General features: G+C 40.7%; 1 protein-coding gene across 7 annotated transcripts in view; it reads right to left on the minus strand.

Annotated features, from left to right (window-relative positions):
- The window catches only part of RBFOX1 (RNA binding fox-1 homolog 1), a 2,487,135-nt gene that overhangs the window by 444,550 nt on the left and 2,026,920 nt on the right, over window positions 1–15,665 (minus strand). The gene's annotated exons all lie outside the window — the stretch shown is intronic.

Consider the following 15,665-nt stretch of genomic DNA (forward strand, 5'->3'; position numbering starts at 1 on the left):
AAGACAGCACCAAGCCATGAGGAACCCATCCCCATGATCCAGACACCTCTACCAGGCCCCACCCTCCAGCACTGGGAGTTATATTTCAACATGAGATTTAAGTGGGGACACATATCCAAACTATACCAAAGGTAATCCCTCCTGATGAAATGAGTGTCCTTATCAGAAAAGCCACCTGGCCAGGCATAGTGGCTCACGCCTGTCATCCCAGAACACTGGGAGGCCGAGGCGGGCATATCACCTGAGGTCAGAAGTTTGAGACCGGCCTGGCCAACATGGCGAAGTGTCGTCTCTACTAAAAATACAAAAATTAGCCAGGCGTGGTGGTGGGTGCCTGTAATCCCAGCTACTCGGGAGGCTGAGGCAGGAGAATCGCTTGAACGTGGGCGACGGAGGTCGCAGTGAGCCAAGATCATGCACTGCACTCCAGCCTGAGTGACAGAGCAAGACTCTGTCTAAACAATAAATTAATTAATTAATTAAAGAAAAGAAAACATAAAGAAAAAGAAAGAAAAGACATCTTCCCTCCACACCCACTTCTTTCCTCTCCCCCTCTCTTTCTCTCCACCAAGGGAAGACACAGGGAGAAGGCCGCTGTCCATAAGCCACAGACACTACAGCATAATTAGACCATCCTAGGACCCTGATCTCACTTCCAGTAACCAAATCTGCAAGAGAAAAGATTTCTGTTGTCTAAGCCACCCTGTCTATGGCACTTAGCTATGGCAACCAGAGTAGACTAAGACAACTACTGCACCCTTAGTGCCCAGGGCAGAGTCTAGCCTTTATTAGTAATTCAATAAATATTGGTAGAACAAAGTGTCTGGGGGCTTATTATACTCATTTCAAGGCAAAAAGAATGGGACTGGCCCACTTTGAAGTCCAGAGGCTCTGGTTTGAAAACCGCAAATGGATTCTACAAATAACTGCTTGGTAGGATTGAGTTATGGAAAGTGAAAAGTGTTGGACTCTTGGCCGGATGGATCTTCCTGTGGGAAGGTGGACTGGGGGTAAATGTCTCAAACAGCCATGTATCAATTTTCTTTTTTTTATTTTATTTATTTATTTATTTATTATTATTATACTTTAAGTTCTAGGGTACATGTGCATAACGTGCAGGTTTGTTACATATGTATACTTGTGCCATGTTGCTGTGCTGCACCCATCAACTCGTCAGCACCCATCAACTCGTCATTTACATCAGGTATAACTCCCAATGCAAACCCTCCCCCTCCCCCCCCCCTCCCATGATAGGCCCCGGTGTGTGAGGTTCCCCTTCCCGAGTCCAAGTGATCTCATTGTTCAGTTCCCACCTATGAGTGAGAACATGCGGTGTTTGGTTTTCTGTTCTTGTGATAGTTTGCTAAGAATGATGGTTTCCAGCTGCATCCATGTCCCTACAAAGGACACAAACTCATCCTTTTTTATGGCTGCATAGTATTCCATGGTGTATATGTGCCACATTTTCTTAATCCAATCTGTCACTGATGGACATTTGGGTTGATTCCAAGTCTTTGCTATTGTGAATAGTGCCGCAATAAACATACGTGTGCATGTGTCTTTATAGCAGCATGATTTATAATCCTTTGGGTATATACCCAGTAATGGGATGGCTGGGTCATATGGTATTTCTAGTTCTAGATCCTTGAGGAATCGCCATACTGTTTTCCACAATGGTTGAACTAGTTTACAATCCCACCAACTTTTTACCCTCTGCCTGCTTTAAAGTTTGGACCAGGGCTGGCAAATGACAGCCTAAGGGTCAAATCTGCCCCACTGTCTGTTTTGATATAGCCAAGAGCTAAGAATCATTGTTTACATTTTTTTTAAGTTGAGAAAAATCCAAAGAAAAATAAGATTGCATGACACATGAAAATTATATGAAATTCAAATTCCACTGTCCATAAATCAAATTTTATTGGAATACAACCACATTTATTAGTTTGCATGTGGCCACTTTCATGCTGTAATACCAGATTTGAATAGTTGGGGCAGAGACTACGTGGTCAGCAAAGACTAACATACTTAGCTTTTGGCCTTTACAGAAAAACTAGCTCAGAGACTTAACTATGTGAGTTTGAGCAAGACACTGGACTACTGTGAGCCACCCCAGACCTGTCATTGTAAGCTGGAGATGACTGGGTTTGCTTTGCACCTTCTCAGTTAATTGTAAGACCTTGGAGGCCTTCGAGAACTATGAATGCTGCTCATTTGTTTTTGCTTTAGTGCCCGTAAGCTTTCCTTGCATTTACCAATTTTGTTTTGTCTTCTGTCCAGTTCACTCCCTTCTTCCTTCACATTTACCTTGTCTTTTTGAAGGAACACAGCTTACTGGCTAAATGCTCGAGGTCTGGAGTTCAGCAGCCTAGCTCATCAGTTTATAAGCTTCCTTTCCTTTGCTACAAAGAGGGTAGTCATTTTGTTTAAGATCGCTGTGAGTATGAAACAGGGCAACAATGAAAAATGCTAAAAGCACAGTGTCTAGCTTTAAGGGTGTTAGGTTTGATGGGGCTAAAGATATAACAAAACCCCCGAGTTCCTTCTATGTCTCATTTCTCCTTTCAGTAATATCACTCCTTTCTTCTACTTTATATATATATATGTATATATATATATATATATATATATTTTTTTGAGACTGAGTTTTGCTCTTGTTGCCCAGGCTGGAGGGCAATGGCGTGATCTCAGCTCACTGCAACCTCCGCCTTCCAGGTTCAAGCAATTCTCCTGCCTCAGCCTCCTTCCCAAATAGCTGGGACTACAAGCACCTGCCACCACACCCAGCTAATGTTTGTATTTTTAGTAGAGACGGGGTTTCATCACATTGGCCAGGCTGGTCTTGAACTCCTGACCTCACGTAATCCACCTGCCTCGGCCTCTCTGTGCTGGGATTACAGGCATCAGCCACTGTGCCCTGCCTCCATCTACTTCTTATCACCACTTTTAGCTCAGCCATCCTCTTTCATTATGGAGCTGTGGTCCTCAGTCCTGCCTGAACCCAAATCACCCAAGGAACTATAATACTCTAAGTACCCTGGCTCCGAACCCACAAACACTGGTTTAAATTGGTCTCTTCTGGGATCTAGGCATCAAGAGTGGTTAAAACTCTCCAAGGAGCCCTGCTACCCAGCCAGAGTTAAGAATCAATGGCTTCTAGTCTCCTGCTGATTCCTGAGAGCATCAGAATTCTGGGGCTTTTCAGGGCCCATGCATGTCTACCTGAAGGGCCAAACAGGTCTTTCAAAGCATCTTCAACTCCCCTGTGCTTCCTGGGTACTAAGGATGTGTGCCTAGTACCTTCCTGGTGCTGAATATCCTGAGCAAAGTAACTCACGACATCTGCTATTAAGTGCCTTAGAATCTAACAGAGAAGAACTACATATAATGTAAAGCATTCACAATCGCATTTAGTTTCTCATTTGCTGAGTGCCTTACCAAGTAATAACGGCTATTCAGAGGTTGTGGACAGACTCTGAGAGACTAGAGGAGAGAACAATAATTCCACCTGAAGAGGCCGCAGAAGTCTGCACAAACTACTTTCCTATCACCCTCTAACACTTCCTAGAGTAAATGGAGGTCCCAGAGATTTTACTCTCTTGTCCAACGGCATTGAACAGCAGGCCTCTCCACACAGGCTGTGGCTTTCAAATAAGAACACAATTTTTTCCCTCTTGTCCTGTCTCTGATACCACCATCTCTGATACCCCATCTCTGAGTCAGCCTCATTTTCAGCACTAACTTAGAAAAAGAATTGGATTCCTGAGCTTACAACTGCCTTTGCAGTAACCCTTCTGCCATCCATGCATGCCAGGCATGATGTCCTCTCCTTGGTGATAACCAAGACACCTGCTAATTACTCAGGACACCTCCACGCCCTCCTTGACAGATTGCAGATGGTACTTGAGACAGCTACCAAAGCTGCAGAGATGAGCCAGAGGCTGCAGTGGCCACAGGGAATCAAAGCTGGACCCAGAATGAGGAGCAATGGTTGTCCCATAAAACGGGGTGCTATGCATGCATGCAAATGTGGCCTATTGCAGTAGAAATAACTCTGATCCACATCTCTGGATATATATCCACTTATTTACCTTTCACTTATTGCAGTTTTTTGTTGTCATATTTTCCAGAAATGGTACATCCAGCAAAAGGAAAACAAAGTGAAACTTTCAAAAAAGTACATGGTTGGTTTTCCCATTAATATGAAAAAAAATAGACAAATGGATAATCAGGAAAAGACAGAATATTAGGGATGATTTAACAACAGCTACCATAAAATGGCGGGCTATGTATGCATGAAAATGTGGCTTAATGCAGTAGAAATAACCGATTTCCTAAATTTTAATACATAGATCCATATCTATAGATATATGAAAAATATCTATAGAGCCATTTCTATAGATATTTACCTTTTCACTTACTGCCAAGTTTTTTGGTGTCATATTTCCCAGAAATGGTACCCCCAGCAAAAGGAAAACATAGTGAAACCTCCAAAAAGGTGCATAATTGCTTTTCCCATTAATGTGAAAAAGAAACCAACAGAGAAAGGGATAATCAGGAAAAGACAAAACGTTATGATGATTTAACAACAGCCACCCTACCACCCCTTAACTAATGACTTGCAAAGGCTCTAAATTAGAATCGCTTGGAGGGCTTTTCACACTATAGATGCCTAAGGGGACCTTGCCTCCTGAACAAATGAATCCAAGACTTTGGGGAGAGGGTCTGCATATCAGTAATGCTTTCAGAGTTCTCCAGGGGATTCTTAGTGTCACGTTCTCATGATCTTACTTTGTTGTTCTCACCATCCTAGCAGGTTTATACCATTATGATGATGATGCCTATTTTTATCAATAAGGAAAATGATGCTCGGACTGGCATCCTGTCAGACAACTAAAGAGCTCAGCAGAGAGAACCTATAGAGCCTGAGTTCTTGAGCCTCATTCTATACTGCCTCTGCACAAGGAAGTCTTTAAAGCATGGATTGATGAAGGAGCAAGAGCTCAGAGCAAAGTTACAGCAGTGAGTTATCTCCTATGCTGATCAAGCGTTCCCTTTGGCAGGTAGACGACAAGGGAGTCATACATTCACTTACTCAACAAGCATCCAACTTTTAACTATTAGGCACCAAATAGAGGCTGGGCCCCACGCTAGGATATGGAGGACACATTTTGATGCCCTGACGTCTGGACATCACCACAGTAGTAGTGATGACAATGATATAACTACAAGCCAACTTTTATTGAGAGCCCGCCATTCATCAGTTCCACTTTATTACATCATATACTGTCTCCTTTAATGCTCAGAACTATTCTACAAAGTTGAAAGCTAAGGCTCAGAGAAGCTAAGGGACTTACCCAAATTCACGCAGACAAAACAAGCAAGAGCTACAGCTGGAGCTCTGGTGGATTGGCTCTTCGAATATGTGTCCTACAGAGGAAGTCCTGAATGGATACCATCGTCCCTCCAAATTCCTTTATGTCCATTTTGGGTCATTTTTCAGGTGGAGTCATAGAGGCCAAGGCAGGCTTGGGAGAAACTTCCACCATCTCCTGAAGAGACTCAAATTCTTTGCCATGAACTTTCTTGACCCTTGAAAGGGCCATAGGTGTTTGACCAGAGCCTAGCATTCACCAAAATGATGGGTCCAACCCCAGTGACTGCATCAGAACTCCCCCAGGGCCTTCATTAGATAGGGGGTTCCATAACTCTTGCACCTGGGGTTCACGGAAAAGCAATTTTTCCATTTGGTCTTTCCAAGGACCCTGCTGTTCGCCAGCCTAGGGAATCAGTCCATGTGTGTTCTACCCTGAGGTTTGTAAAAAGCTTTGGAATCCTTCAGGATTGAGTGGAAAATATTCTCGTTAGAACATTAGAGAAACTTTAAAAAAATCAATAAAGTAATGGACTATAACACCAAACGTACCCTTTAGCCAGACTCTGTTGTCTTACCTACAGAGTCTCTACATGACACATAATGGAGATGCGATGAGATATTCCCCGAAGATGCAGCCTTGGAGATCCAGAGAGACCAGAAGCAGTTAACAGGGGAAAGAGTACATCAATATGCATGAAAAAAAAAATCAAAGAGTGCCTTATCACCCAGGATAAAACAGTTTGGTAGTTTTGTGGGTGATTTTTGGTTAATGGTTTTTGTTTCTTTCTTTCATTTTGTTTTCTTGCTTAATTTTGTAAGAGAGTCATTTAATAAAATTTTAACAAAACACACACTGTATTATTTCACCTGTTAACTCAAACCAGGAGTGAGGCATGTCTGGATATCATCTGGCAAGTCTAAATCAATGGCTAAAGAAAATGCAGCTTTACTTCTCCTATATACAACAACTTTACGCTAACAGCATGCGATTCCATAATGATATGAAAGTCTCGGTTTGATTTCTGGACAAAAACGTTATTCACTATCTCCTCTAAGCCATCATATTTAAGGGTCCATATACACAATGTACGGTTATATATTTATAGAAACAAAACAGTAAATAGTCTCTGTTCTTATGGAGCTTATAAATGACGACAAAAGACAAGCCACACATTGCACAAAAGCACTGGTAACAATTACTTGAGCCTGAAATTACTAAATCAGGGAGGGGAGGGATAATGACAGTATAAACTGGTAGGCATTCATTTATCCCAGAATTATTTACCAAGTGCCTACAATATATTAGGCACCTAACACACCAGGTATACTAGATTCTTATTACACACACATAAAATTATCTTTCCCAGCGAAAAGGTAGTTTTTTAAGAAAACATTTCCCTTCCTCCTAATTAACTCACCAGCTACTGATAAAGCACGTGGCATTGTAACTACAAGTTCATGGCTAAGTGAGTGATGTATAAGCATCAGAAAACGGTCACCTCTCAAGTTAGTGATAAAATCTCAAAAGCTATAGCCTTCTTTATTAGAAATAATAAAAAATATAGAGAAATTGTTGGAGTTGAAACTATGTTTTACCTTAATCCTTTTTTTTGGAGATTTATACTATCTCCTGTTTCTCTCAGTAAATGATGTTCCCAGTGTTCACAGCCGTATTTGTATCACCATTAAATGCAAATGGCTGCAGTATTTTATGCAATGGCATGAACTCTACAGGGGTGTCACTCATTAAAAAAAAAAAGTTCCTGCCCTAGGAATATCTTATATGTGATGTGGGCTGAACGACGGGAACCCATTTGCTTTTGGTTAAAGATAATTTACATGTGTGTGCCTGATAGGGGAAGGTGTTTCCATAGGGTTTAGCCTGTCTTTGCAGTTGCTTCCCTACTAGCAAAAGACTTCCTTCCTTCAGTTTAATTGTATAGCATCAAAGAGAAAGCCCTTACTCAAGTGATAACTTCATAGCGTGATGGTGGAGGAGAGGTCATCTGGTGTCAACAGCTTCTCTCCAGGTGACAGATTGATGGACATGGTCAAGCAGGTTAAATTGCTTCTTGGGGACTTTTCATAAAGTAGCTTTGTTTCATTTTAGCTACTAGTTTTCTCAAAGGTAGAGGTGATCACTAGTTTGAAGAGGGGCAAGAGGTGAGGGAATACAAGTGCTTGGAAAGGTGTGCAATATGTCATAGGTGAAACACGATCCATCTTTCTTCCATCTAAAAACTTCACCTCATGGGAAACCAGAGGACCATTGCAAACTTTTAATGTGCTCCTTTCCCAGGGGCCCTAATAATTTTAAATCAGGGTCACTTACTTGTAAATTCAAAGCCTGAAATGACATCAGTTAGAGGAACCCTTTCTCGGTTCAAAGTCAGCAGTAGTTGCAGCAACTAATAAAGTTGAGGTTAGTAATGGGGAGACAAATGAGATTAAATGGCTCTAATAGAACAGCAACCATGACCTTTGCAGTGCATTTGAAATTCAGCCATCATGTTAGTAAAATAATATAGTACGGGATGGATATTATTTTGCTCATATGATATATAGATCTCTAATAGGAATCTCATACTTATGAGGAAATTACAGATGCGTCAGTACTCATACATTTTTACGTGCATGTACAACAATATTTCATAATCTACTTGCAGTAATTTGCCTCCCCCCTTGACACAGAGAGAGAGGGTTTAGGAGAATGCAGAAGATGAAACAGGCAAATGCCCACAGCGAAAGAGAATGTGAAATCTTCCCAAGTTGAGTGTATTTAGACATGAATCTCAAATGTCCAGTCAATAAATATAATCATTATTATTTCTTATCATTTTCACTCATTTTAATGTATAAAATATGGAGACTGAATAAATTAAAGTGACTAGAATAATTAATAAGAAGGACATTGAACTGAAAATGTAATTAAGATCTTTATGTTGTGCATGCATGCCTCTCTGTACATGGCACATTGTTAACCATACCTAAAGCTCTCCAGGATAAAATAGTCAAGAAATTACGGTTGGTACCTCTGGAAGCGGTGAATTATAAAAAGGCATTTTCATGAACAGAATACGGCCAACTGAATTTTATTTTTCAGTGCAGTGATCTTTGCCTAAAGCTACCAGTTCTGCTGATTACATTGAACATCTCAAATGTCAGGGTTTTGTCGATACAGAATTCCTTCATTAGGCTCCGTTCAGCTTTCTTTCCCCTTCTCCTCCCTTGAAAGTAGGAGACACGAAGATGGAATCTCCCTGTAACCAAATCATTCCCTGCCCAAAGAGTAACAGAATCCAGCCAGAATGCAGGGACTTTCCATTTAATTTCCTGAGCTAACTGCTTGCTATCAACGATGATAGCTCTTGCAGCCCTCAAATCTTCCATTCATTTCTAGTGAAATTCTAACACAGGGAACATCTATGCAGAACAGAGCAAGGGAGAGATTTCCTGGCCACAAAGAAATAAACACTGGACCCAAGGATGGGTACAGAGGAGAGCTGGGAGTAAAAGCTCCCTTTGGAAGAGGAGTTCTTGAGAGGAGGCTCTTGGTACGTGTGGATAAGCACGGGTGGGCAAGGGTGGCCTGGGATGGGAGACAGCGAGGTCTCTAATGGACAAAGCACGGGCTATCGGCTCATTAGGCAGGTGAAAGCCAGGGGGTATGGCTTTCTGACAGCCATACCAGTCCAGCTCCCAGTGGCTGCTATTTCACAGTTTGCAATCAGTACATTTTCCATACAGTGACTTCAGAAATCAAAGAGGGAAGATAGAGGGGCAGCAAGTCTCATGAGGTTGCGTGTAATTTTACCCCTAGGTGGTGACCTTTCGGTGGTGGGAAACACACAGGAAGCGTGTGGGTCCCGGGAAAGAAATGATACTCTCACTTCCTCCCAGTCAGGGATCGCACTCTCTGCTGGGGATTACAGCATGACCCCGGGGATGGGAAGATGTTAGCGATTAAGTCTTAATGAGATTTTCTGATAGAGAAACAGTTGGACCGGAAAGCGTTTTCCGAAGGCAATTTCGTTCAGTTTCACAACTATTTACTGAAGGACGATGGCATGCAAAGCCCAGCTCTAGACACACACAGGAAATGAAATTATACAGCCTCCCATTCTCAAGGAGGGTCCGATCCGAGGGCAGAGGAGACAGGACAAGAACGAGTAACAGGGAATGCCAGCCATTGCACATGCCACAGGAAAAACAGAAAGACTATTTCCCATGTGGTCAGGGAGAGAGACTTGGGTAGGTTTCCCGGGTATGATGGCCTTTCAGCTGCCCTAGTGGGGATAGGGAAGTGACAGGTATCCACAAAGGAAAAGATGTGTGGGTAGAACGTTGAGAGAGCCAGTGACTCTGGCCCAAGATTCTAAGTTAAATGCAACTCACAGGACAACCATGTTACTGACATTTAGCGCCAGTGAACATGGCCCCAGGCATTCTTCTCAATGAGACAGGGAGCGATTATTTACCCTAAAGGGGTGAACATGGATTCTTAGTTGCAAGAGGGTAAGAAATTTTAGATATTACTTTGGTTTGTGGCCATCCAGAGGGCCACCATACATCAACACACACACGGTTTACATGGTGTAAACAGATATAGAGTGTATCTGTGGTATTAAAATTTAATGAGGGAAGGGGAATGGTGATTAGGAAGGGGAAAAAAAGGTCTAAAAAGGCTCCTTGGTGAAAGGTCAGCAATAATGCCATAAAAGATTGAGACAAACTAGTGTAGGCTTTTCCCATGACAGCCGCCTTTGTCTTTCAAAGAGATTGAAAATGAATCTGAGGCCAAACCTCAGAACTTCTGGCAGGCAAGGGGGGTTCCCCAGAGATCTGCTTGCTGACTGTGTAGGTGGGGCTTAACCTCTCTCCCCTCCAGGGCTCCAAAGGCCTGGCTTTTGATAGCATGGGTTACAGAGCGAGAAGGCAAGGGAGTAGAGAGGACAGCCAACCTCATACCACCCCCAGCTTCTTGCCTCCACTGAAACTAGGTCACAGATTTACATTTTATGTATTTATTTTTAACAGTGTATTTTAGAAGCTCACCACTCCCTATTAAAAATGAACGATGACTTTAACAGTGTATTTTAATTCCAAATTACAAAGGCAGTATGTATTCATTATGGAAATTTGGGAAATGCAAATAAGACAAAAGGAGACAATAAACTAACACCAACACACATAATCACCCCATCCCAAAGTGAACACTTTATGATCTTATTATACTTCCTCTAGACTAGTGCTATTCGATAAGGTAACTGAAAGCCATATGTGGCTACTGAACACATGAAATGTGGCTGATCCGAACTGAGATGTGCTATCAGTATAAAAATGTACACTGAATTTTCAAGATTTAGCCCAAAAAATGTAAAATACATTGTTAATATTTCTATATTGATGATGTATTGAAATATGTTGGATATGTTAGGTTAACTAACATTTATTAAAACAAACATTTCATTTTTTTTTATTGTTTTAATTCAATGACTAGCAAAATTACTTTGCAGATGTGACTTGCATTGTATTTCTGCTGAACAGTGCTGGTCCAGACCTTGCTTAGGGATACATCCATGCATGCACAAATATAAACCTGCTTTAAAAACAGGTAACATGGTGCAGATTCTTTTGCAAAATCTCTTTTACACTAAATATAAGCTGGACATCTTGCAATGGCAATACATATTCACTTATTTTTAAAGTGCATGTTTAAACATTAAATAATGTTGTATTATGTGGCTATAACAAAATGTTATTAAACCAATCGCCTATCAGTGGATACTTATATTGTTACCAAGTAGTCACTATTATAACAACTCTGCAATGAATATCCTTTTAACTAAACCTTTTTTGTACACAAAGTTTCCACAGTAGTGTGACAGAATGGAAATAGCACAGAGTTTAAGGTCAGGCAATTTTTGGTTTCTATCAAGTCTCAGGCTTTAACCAGCTGTTTATCACTAAGCAAGTCCTATCTCTACCCTCAGTCTCATTGTCTAAAATAGAAACAATCTTTCTATTTTTCAACAGTGTTGCAAAGATCAGAGATGGTGTTAATTTTGGTACATTGGGGATACTCCCTAAATAATAGCTAATGTTAATATTATGAATAAAATATTAAAAACACTATTGTTAAAAAGTTCCAAAATTATGCACACTCAGAACACAACAGGAAGTAAAACTAAAGCAACTGTGGAAAACATCTTCTCATTAAAGGATGAGCCATTAATGAGTGAACTGAAACTTGAAATCTCTAGATAAATGATGGTACAATATTTATAGACCACGTTCTTGAAAAAATTTATACCTATTTCAGACCAAAATCGCTCATTCTAAATGTCCAGTCTTTTTCTTCTTGTTCAACCTTGTATGAAATACAACATAAAGTACCCTTCTAGGTATGAGCAATAATGCTTCAGAGACATAATGCCTATAATTTAGTTTGAGGATAATAACAATTGCAAAAATGACTTGTGGATGTCTTTCTAACTTAGATGTGAATGGCTTTCACCTCCAATCAGAAGATGAGATTGAAAAGAAAAATCTTTCCTTTTTTAAGTTGCAACAGAGAGGATTATATACCTAGGAGATCCTTTGGAATACCATGATAAGTTGGCACAGTAAGAGAAATAACAAAATGCCACCTAAAATGGGTATATATTGATTAAAAAAAAAAAAGACAGGAACATGACATTTGGAGTCTTCAGGGACCCCAGTTTGTTTAGTCAGGCCAGTGATACCTTGGCAATGGAGACTCTGGCTTGGATAATCAAAGAAACGTGATAGATAATCCAATAAACCCAATTAACCTAAGGAGCCCAGGGTTGGTCTTCCTGCTGAATAAGTAATCCAAGAAAAGAGCTAAAGGCAAATGAATCAAGAATTTCTTTACAGAGTAGTTAATACTATGAGTCCTGGCAGCCAAACAGCTCCTTCTGGGATCCTTGTTTCTCCAACAACGAACTGTGTGATTTTAGGCAAACGATTTCACTTCCTTACTCATTGGTCTCCTCATTGCCAAACAAGGGGGTCATAGGGTTGATGTGAGAATTAAAATAACAGGTGGAAGGAAGGGGCATGCCTAGCACAACAGCACAATGCCCAAAGTGGAGTATACTCTCAAAAACATGTTAGGAGGCTTTACAGCTTCCATCCCTGCTAAGATCATAATGTATTTTAAAGGTAATTCTTCCTTTGCTGTCTCACATTGTAATATTCCCCTTTCTGGATACAAGAGAGCTCCTATATAAAGACTCTTCAGATTCAGGTAATGAAACATACAAAATATTAAATCCTCCAATATGCATTTCTCAAGAACTCTCACGTGCAGACTTTGGACTCAGTGTTGGAGACACAAGAAAAAGATTCCTCCCCTTCATGAACTCCCAGTCACAGGGAAGCAGCAAGATAAGTAATGAGAGGTTCCATAGATTGGCACAGAATACCGTGTGGTGATGGAGGAGGGGTTTCTAGGCCGCCTAAAAAGCAGGGTAAGGAGAAGTGATGTCAAAGCTTAGGCAAGATGGGCATATAGAAATGAGCTGAGCAAAAAAGGAAAAATGGCAGGAGATGAGAGCATTCAGACAGAGGAGACGTCCAGAAATGACTCAGAGGTAAGAGTGCATTTAAGGTTTTGCAGATGGTTAGAAAGGAAGTGATGGCAAGGTCAAGGATGTATAGGTAGGCAGAGGATTGATCCTGAAGTCTCTCTGGGAACTCAGACTTTACCCTAAGGACAATGAAGAGATTGACGGGTTGTCAAGTCGGAAAACACCATGCAAAGCAGTTAGAGTAAAAATGAACCAATGAAGCCAAAGCCTGACAGCTCTCCTCTCTTCCTTGATGCCACTGACATCAACATGAATTTCTGAATAGCTCCACAGAACTGATGGAATGGTTTGTTGATTTGACCCCCAGGAGAATACCTGTGAATGGTGAAGCCACTATGAACCACACGTTCTTTTGTCTTGGTCTTCGCTTCTTCCAAAGAAACAAGAAAGGTGGAGAAGAGATTTTATCCAGCGGAGTCATCAAAATGCAAACAGATTAACCTAGATATGTTTGCTGTGTCCAGTGATGCTGTGTTTAAAGGTAATTATAAGAGTGTAAATGAAAAAGATGGAAAAGATGCAGAGCACTCATTTACCCAGAAGGGCTTATTATCAGAAGTTCAAGATGTTGAACTTCCTTTAACATATCTGCATGCTTATTTACAAAGTTTGCAAAATGTGTGTGATTACACACATGCATTTTTGGAGGCTCTAAGATAACAGCTCTGCCATATATGGGTAGGTCGTATGAGTTACGGAAAGATCCCTTGGTCTGAATTTAGGGTACCACGTTCCGATCCCAGATCTGACGTTACCATTTAACATTAGCCCAGAGATACCTAATGTCATCGAAAGTGGAAATAATAATAGCTAACCTAAATACCTGTAGTGTTGTGTGACTCAAATTTAAAAAAAAAAAGAATGTAAATGGAAAAGGTTAGGTCTAGGACAAGTAGGTGACATCAATGAGTAAAGTAGGTTAACTGAAACACTCAGGCTACACCCAAAACATTTAACAACTACCAAAGCTCAACAGATAGCTGTTATATTGGATGATGGCCAAGCTTTGTCAGATCTTCCAACTTTTAATGAAAAGCCAGAAATATAAAGGTCTATGTAAAATTTCCAGATATTTCAGTGCTAATGACAAATTCCAAGGTGAAACAGCAAAAAGACAGCAAAATACAAAAGGCCTAGGAACTGTCAGTTGAAGACTTCTGCCCCAGCCAGATGTGTAACCTTTACTTGTAATGAGCAAGCACAGAGTGGTGAATGCAATTTGTTTTCCAGTTTGCTTTTAAGTTATATTTCTACTTACTTTCAAGTCAATGGAGGAGAAACTTGAAATTTAAAATTTTGAATGAACGAATGAATGAATGGAGATATGGGGGAAACAAACAAAAATCTCTCAAAGGAGAACCAGCTCCTTCCTCCTTTTTGATGATTTAAGATATAGGAGTTCTCATATCTTGCCTCTACCTGCAATTCTGAGCTGGAAAACAAATCCCTTCTCTTCCTATTCTGAATTTCAAATTCACTTGCCATGTTTGCAGTGTACTAGAACACAATATCCTTCTCCACTTTCTGTCTCACCACCTAAATACTGTAGAGCTTTTGCATTTTCCTTGAAGACTCTCTTTAAGAATCACCAGTGCCCCACTGTTGGTGGGAATGCAAATTAGTACAGCCATTATGAAAAAAACAGTATGGAGGTTCCTTAAAAAATTAAAAATAGAACTACCATATGCTCCAGCAATCCAACTACTTGGTATATATCCAAAGGAAATGAAATCAGTATTGTGAAGGGATATCTGCACTCCCAGGTTCACTGCAGCATTATTCACTATAGCTAATATATGGAATCAACCTAAGTGTGCATTGACAGATGAATGGATATGGCCAGGCGCAGTGGCTCATGCCTGTAATCCCAGCACTTCGGGAGGCTGAGGTGGGCATGGGGGCGGGGTGGGGGAGGCACCTGTAATCCCAGCTACTTCGGAGGCTGAGGCAGGAGAATCACTTCAACCCAGGAGGCAGAGGTTGCAGTGAGCCGAGACCACACCATTGCACTCCAGGCTGGGCAACAAGAACAAAACTCTGCCTAAACAAAACAAAACAAAACAAAACAAAACAACAACAGCAACAAAAAACAGATGAATGGATAGAAATGCGCTATGTATTTACAATGGAATGTCATTTAGCCCTAAAAAGAGAAATTCTTGTCCACTGCAACACTATAGATGAACCTGGAGGATGTCATGTTGAGTGAAATAAGCCACACACAGAAAAACAAATACTGCATGATTTCACTTACATGTAGAATCTAAAACAGTTGAACTCATAAAAGTAGGGAATAAAAGTTTGGTTACCAGGGGCTAGGGTGGGATTAGGGTTGGTGAGGGTTGGGGAGATGTTGGTCAACTGATGCAACATTTCGGTGAGATAGGAGGAATAATTTCAAGAAATCTTTCGTTTAACATGGTGACAATAGTTAATGACATGGATCATGTTCTTGAAGATCTTTAGAAAAGTGGATTTTAAGTGTTCTCACTACAAAAATGTATATGAGGTAATACATGTATTAATTAGCCTGACTTAGCCATTCTACAATGTATACGTATTTCAAAATGTCATGTTGTACATGATAAACGCATACCATTTTTGTCGATTCTAAAAGTTAATTCATTATTCTTTTTTTAAAGAATCACCCAGTGTCCTAAGTTCCCTAAAAGAAG

The sequence above is a fragment of the Macaca thibetana genome, chromosome 20, assembly GCF_024542745.1.
Source record: "Macaca thibetana thibetana isolate TM-01 chromosome 20, ASM2454274v1, whole genome shotgun sequence".
In the NCBI taxonomy this organism is placed as follows: Eukaryota; Metazoa; Chordata; class Mammalia; order Primates; family Cercopithecidae; genus Macaca; species Macaca thibetana.